The sequence below is a fragment of the Hylobates moloch genome, unplaced genomic scaffold (genome assembly GCF_009828535.3).
Source record: "Hylobates moloch isolate HMO894 unplaced genomic scaffold, HMol_V3 SCAFFOLD_17, whole genome shotgun sequence".
NCBI classification, from domain to species: domain Eukaryota; kingdom Metazoa; phylum Chordata; class Mammalia; order Primates; family Hylobatidae; genus Hylobates; species Hylobates moloch.
This window is the reverse complement of record NW_026652292.1, coordinates 46,462,875-46,469,945: the sequence shown is the minus strand read 5'-3', so window position 1 is coordinate 46,469,945 and position 7,071 is coordinate 46,462,875.

Genomic DNA, 7,071 nt, shown 5'->3' with positions numbered 1-7,071 from the left:
AACTAAAGTTTTTACATCATTTCGTCATGGGAAACTTGCACTGAGCATGGGAGTCAATAATTAGAAGCAAGTTAAATTCAAAAAGTCGAACCCCATTCCTAAAACCAGCTGATAGTCTGAAAATATGCTTTGAGCTAAGCAAAGAATACATGTTGACAAATTGTAACTACTTTAACTTCCTTTCTCTTGTACAATGGTGCATCCTGGCTTGTGGCAATGCATACCTTCAGTCGTGTCCCCTTACCTCAAAGATGCCTTCTCTGTTACAAACCCACTCTGCTCTTTTCTGTAGTAGTACATATGGGATTTTCCTATTCCTAGGAGGACCTTGAACTTGATTTAAACATAGCAAAGCACATTAAATATAAAGCCTGTGTATATAGCATCCTTGAAAATTGTTGCATTTTGTGAATTCCCACAAGAAGCTTGATGTGACACATGTGAGATTGGACTTTATATGGCTTCACATGTGAAAGGAAATCATGACTTATTTCTACACATTCTGGCAGTGTTTGCTATGAGAGTTTAGTAGATTCTACTCTTGCCCCCAATGCCATATTTTTTCAATAATAACTGTTTTCTTAAATTGGGTCTTACATTGATTATTCTACCACAGTTCTTACAGTTATTATTGCTGTGCCATTTGTATAGATTTACTTTTTAGAATACTGGAAACATGCATGGAACATTTATTCATTTTCTGGGGGAAAACCAGTATAGGGCCTTACTGGCCCCATCTCTGTAAATGGCACCATCATTTGCCCAGTTTCTTAGGCAAGAAACCAGGGATTCAATATTGATGCTCCCCCCACCATTCTCTTCAGTTAGATTGAAAAATAAGGTGACAATTATCTATTCCTCCCCATCTCCACACCCTTAAGAATATGACTTTGCAGTTCTTTTCATCAACAGGCAGATCTGTGTCCCCTCCCCTTCAATTTGGGTGGGCTTTGTGACATTTTATATATATATATATATATATTAAATATATAAATTTAAAAATATACATTTGTTATTCTAAATATTTACACATGAAATTTACAGGGTTTATTCTAGTATCAGTATAGTAGCTCTATTTGTAAATTTATAATTTCAAGGTTGTCCCAGATATTATCTTTATCCCAACAAATCCCTTTTAAACATAACTTTATTAAGATATAATTCATATACCATAAAAGCTAACCATTTAAGGTATGCAATTAAATGGTTTTTAGTATATTCACAGAGCTGTGCAACCATCATCACAACGATTTTAGAACATTTGTTTTTATCTGCCTCAAAAGAAACCCTTTACTTACTAGTAATCACTCCCAATAGCCCTCCACTCTTTTGACCCTAGGTAACCCCTGAGCTATTTCCTGCCTCTATAGATTTGACTATTATGGACATTTCATATAAATGGAGTCATGTGATATTTGGCCTTTTATGACTGGTGTCTTATCCTTAGCATAATGTTTTATAGGTTCATCCATGTGGTAACATGTATCAGTATTTCGTTATTTTTATTGACAAGTAATATTCCATTGTGTGCATATACCACATTTTACCTTTTCATTTATCAGTCGATGGACATTAGGTTATTTCCATTTTTGGTTATGATGAATGTTTCTATGAACATTCATCTTCAAGCTTTTGTGTAGACATACACATTCAATCCCTTTGGTATGTACCTGGGAATAGAATTTCCGGGTCATATAGTAACTCTATGTCTAGGCTTTTGAAAAACTGCCAAATTGTTTTCCAAGGCAGCCTCACCATTTTCTTTTTCTACCGGCAGAGCGTAAGGGTTCTGATTTCTCCACATCCTCAATGATGTTTGTTATGGTTTACCAACATGTATATTTCATATTTCCATGAAACGATGTCTATTTGTCTTTAATTTCTCAGCAATTCAGTTCATTTCCCACAAAGCTTTCATAGTGATATTTCTAAAACATTTCAGCAGGCAACTCTCTTGGAAATATGTAATTTATTCTTATTTCCTATGGTGTCAAACACAAATTCTAAACTTACATTTCAAAGTCTTCAATAATTTAGCACCATCTTTCCTTTTCTTCCTTCATGTTTGTTCTAGTCAGGCCCAGATTTCCACCTCCTTACTTCTCCTGACCTGGAAATGTCCCACTATTTTTATTAACTTTGTTCATTCCAGTTTCTTCACACTTTTGAAACAGTCTTTGTGCTGCCAATCAAAATTAAAATTGAGATGCTTTTGTTCTGGAAATTTTTCTCTAATTCACTTCAGCATGTATTGAATTATTCTTTCAATGAATGTCTTTCATATTTGTATTTAACATCAAATGTATTAGTTTCCTCTCCCTAACTAGATTGGAAACTTCTGTAAAGTTAGAATTGTGTTTTACACATTTTTGTGACCCACCCTCCCACGCGTGATTCATAGGGTACTTAATGGATATTTTGAAACACTTGTGAATGGAACAAGATGGAGCTGCTACTATTAGCTAATTTGCAACATGTCTGAGACTTGCCCCCATCTTTCCAAAATTGGAATAATTTCCACAGGACTGTTTTTAAAAAAATCAAACATATTTTTTATAATTTAAATTATCCAACATACTATTTACTGCAAACTGCTTTTCTGATGAAGAATGCATTGATTTATTTTCACAGTTTTCACCTCTTTTATATTCATTAAAACTAAAGATGATTGGTATTACGGAAAGAAAATCTCTTTCGGTTTAATCCTGGATTCTGAGCATAAAGTTGTTCAAATGCTGGAAAATTGATCTGGCACAATTTCTTATCTGTAGCAAAATACCATGATCTCTTTATTGTGATTTTTACTTAACATTTTAGTATGGATTAAAGTCTAAGGAAATATGATAGGGGGTGTTGAAGTTATAATAAGTGATGCCATGATATAAAGAAAGGCAAAGGATTAGAATCCAGAGAACTAAACATCAGACATGATACATATTATAAAACATCTTATGGAAAGGAGTCAGTGCTAGGGATTCTAGATTTATCAAATGATTTATTGCTTTATACATTTTAAAATGTATGACCATAACATTACCAACTTTTCATTTATTTAAAACTTCAGCATTTTAGAATTCAAGGCACCTTCAAGTTAGTTAAGGGAAGGCTCAGCTGATATAACAAATAAAACAAGTTTAGTGGCTTAGAGAAAATAAACATTTTTTGCATGTTACAGTCTGAGGTGAGCATCATAGGTTGGCATACAGCTATGCTCCAGCCAATCCTTTAGAGAACTGGCTTATTTCTACTTTGTTTCTGGGCGAAACCCTAAGCCATTGTCCTCAACAGCTTCACTGAAGATGGGTTCAGGTACTTTCTTCCAGCTTGTGAAGTGATCCTGGATATAGGGTCTCCGTGCAAGGTTTTACAGGCTAGGCCAGAAGTAATTATGTGTCACTTCTGCTGACATTTCATTAGTAAGAACTCAATCACTAAGCTGCACCTGTCTACAAGGGGCACTGGGAAATAAAGTCCTCGTTAGGCAGTCATGTCAGAAAAAAAGACAGATTTGGGGCAACTAGTGGTGTCTTCCACAGTTAACCAGACCAAAACTGCAGATTACTGATGAGAAAACTGAGACTAGAAAGACTATTACTTGCCACCTATATAGCCTCAGATATGTAAATCCTACCACATACCCCTTTTGTGGTCTTGAACATATAACTCTGTCACTTTTCACCTGTTCCACAGTAGAGAAAATAACCTCTACCTTTATTTCAACTTGAATAACTAACTTCTTCGCGTCTATGTGACCTTGGGCACAAAACCTCTACCAGTTAATACCTTTGTGACCTTGGACATGTAATTGCTACCACTTGCCATCTGTCTGACCTTGAACACTTAACTTTCACCACTTATTACTTATGTCACCTTGAACCCTACCTGATACCACTTACCACCTATTTTTCTTATCTCTACTTCATAGGGTTGTATTAGTCAACATAATTGACATAAAGACTAGGACAATGATGAACACATCTTTCTCAATAAATGTAAGCTGCTCTTGCTATTACTATTATTACTCCTCATGTTACTGTTACTTTTGCTACCTAGTTAACAGAAAACTACATAAACATTATAATTAATCTTTTATTAATCACATAGAGGAATGTTTTAGGGCCTCTAGATTACTAATATGAATCTTAGTTATTGCTAAGCTTTTAGACATGCTCTTGAATAAAAGGTTGTAATCAATATAATGTCGCCCAAATCAACATTTAATATACACACTTCAATATTATGTAGTAGCTATAGCTTCAGACTAAAAGGAATAGTAACATATTTTTGTATTCTGGTGCTGTTTGTCAGTTATGTAATCCTGTGACTTGTTTATTGAATGTTGCTCCTGTGGGGGAAATTAAAATGTCAAAAGTGGGATAATTTATTGTGAATATATTCTCAGAGTTAAATCAACTGTTAGTGTATTTTATCCACTGTTTTGTTATGTTAACATCCCAGAGAACCTAAGTGATCTTAATGATTATTTACTCAATAAATAGACTATTTAGTTAGAAACAGAAGTCTAGAAACTAAAAACTCCAAGTAGTAGATTTCCACAGTTTTCTAAAATGAAATTACATCAATTTGTAAATAGGTCTTTACATGCAAATTTCCTGTCCCTTTCTTCATGCAGCAAAATAACTTGGACAGATGGAGTTCTTATGAACTAAACAGAGTAAACAGATTACTGTCAAAGTCAGAATTAGTTTTTCTATATCTTACAGACATCACACAAAAATTTTTAAACAGCTTCCATTTATGCTCTAGCTTGCTTTCTGTTTTCTCTAAATCAGTCACAAGTTCACATTTATGTTATTAATATTTTCCTTTAGAAGCGTGTTGATACTCGTTACCTTAAATGAGAGCTCATCTTATTGGCCTCATATACAGTATGATTTTCAAATAGAGCATCTAGCTGTAAACGTCCATGTTTTGATGTATATTTTAAACCCTAGCAATAATTCAAAGTAATTTCCACCGAATACAGAAGATGATTGATATTTGTAAATTACGCACTTACATGCACGCATGCACACACACATGCACAAGGATTTAGTGCTTTTGATTCATCACATATGTGATAAATAACTGTATTTATTCTGTTGAAAATGGACCTGAAAAGAAAATGAACTGGAAATAGAAAGTAAAGAAGTCTCACAAAATGACTGCTTATGAAATAGAAGCGTGGGCTACGTTAAAACCAAGCAGTTAAATTCACCTATGGCATGACTATGTCATATGCAAGATCACTATGTATTTTACCTAAAAATGTGAAAATATAGGTCATGAAATTATTTCAGTGAGTACTCTAGGGAGAATTAATTTTATAGCTCTATAAGTGCAAAAATTTAGAGCTGTTTTATGAAATTGATAAGGGTGTGAAGAACTTTCTTTTTCCATTTAGTTAATGGAAATTTTATGAAGGAAATTATATGCTATAATAATGTTTAAGAATTTGGAGAATCTTCACAGCTTCAGCATATGCCTCCTGGAATGGCAATATTTATTTAGCAAAGAGATAATCATTGCCTACTGGTCTCTCACTCACTTAATACATATGAGTCAATCTGCAAGCCTGGATATACGGATTGTGTTCTGGATTTTACCGGAGTAGCACCAACATAAAAATGTAGCTTAAGGTCAGTTATTTCTGAATATGTTAGTTTATATTCATGGTTATAGCTTTTTAAATCAATTTCCAAATTAATTTTTGAATATAGTAAAAGAAAAAATGGCACTACAATTAAAAGTAAACAATAGTATTCAATTACACAATAAGAAATAACTTTCCATGTCTCTTTTAGAGATATTCCATAGGAATACATGAGAGTCATTTTCTTTTTTTTAATGTTAGTTAGGGTATGTTTACTGGACACTAATATCCTACAATCAGTCAAAACTGTCCTGACCAGCATCTCATTTTATTTCAATTCTTTACAGTGTGCGGATACTAACAAGTTTTGCCACTGGGGGTCAGTATTTACCTATATTTTGAAAAAAAAATCAAAAGCGAAGTGATGTAACTGGATAATTTGTGGTGCGTGGTGTACAGTTTAAAGAAATATTGCTGCAGGAAAAGTCTAAATTTAGATAGACGTTCCTAAAGACTAAAATACCATCCTTGGTAAATTAAGTGATTCCGTAGAGCTACTGATTTTTCTCGAGATTTTATTCAGAGATAACTAAATCGTGATTATGTCCAAAATAACCATGTATGTATTTTAGGATGCTTTGCCAATTTGAGGAAGTTTATAGGCTGGATGCTTTCCAGGGCCCCAGGGAATAATGGAGGAGACAGGATGCAGTGGAATAGATGGAACAGGGTCGATGACTCAGGAAGGAGAGCTAGGTTCCGATCTGGCTCTATCATTCACTGTCTGGGGACATGATCTAGTCCCTTACTCTCCAGTTTTCCCCTTTGTAAAATGAAGGTGGCAGGTTTCATGATTTCAGTAGTCCCTTGTCATCCTATCTTTCTAAGAGTACCTTTCATTAACTGTTAGATTGTAAAGTTTTTGGATGAAAGGGAATGAAAATGTTTTTACTCTTTTGTCGCCATAATAGACAAATATTAAGACAGCAACAACAAAAGTATTTTTTTTTTGGTTGCATAAAATATTTTATGACAACATAATCAAATGACTATTACTGCAAGGTATTCTTTTGTAGTGAATGATGTAAGACACAAGGGGGAATCAGTACCCTGGAAAGTTCTTACAACATTTTAGAACAAGTTAATGTGTTTTTGATCACTTCTGCTTAATAAGTTATTATTGGACTGGTGCTTTTCCCTGACTTATCTGGTTCTGATTGATCCGTAGGAATAATGATTCCCGGACTAGGAGCTGCTGGATTCTCTTCCTTTAACTTTTGGCCAAGAAAGATTCACTCCCAGATGAATGCTTACCCTTCATTTTCTAGCCTGGGGCTATTTCATTCTCTAGCACTAGTTCTAAGCCAGGTGTCCCTGATCTTGTGCCTCAGATCTGCCAGTGATAAACAATATTTGTCTGTGGTGCCAGGGAGTAAAACTCAAGCAGAAAGCCACAGTTTTCATAGCTTAAATGGTTT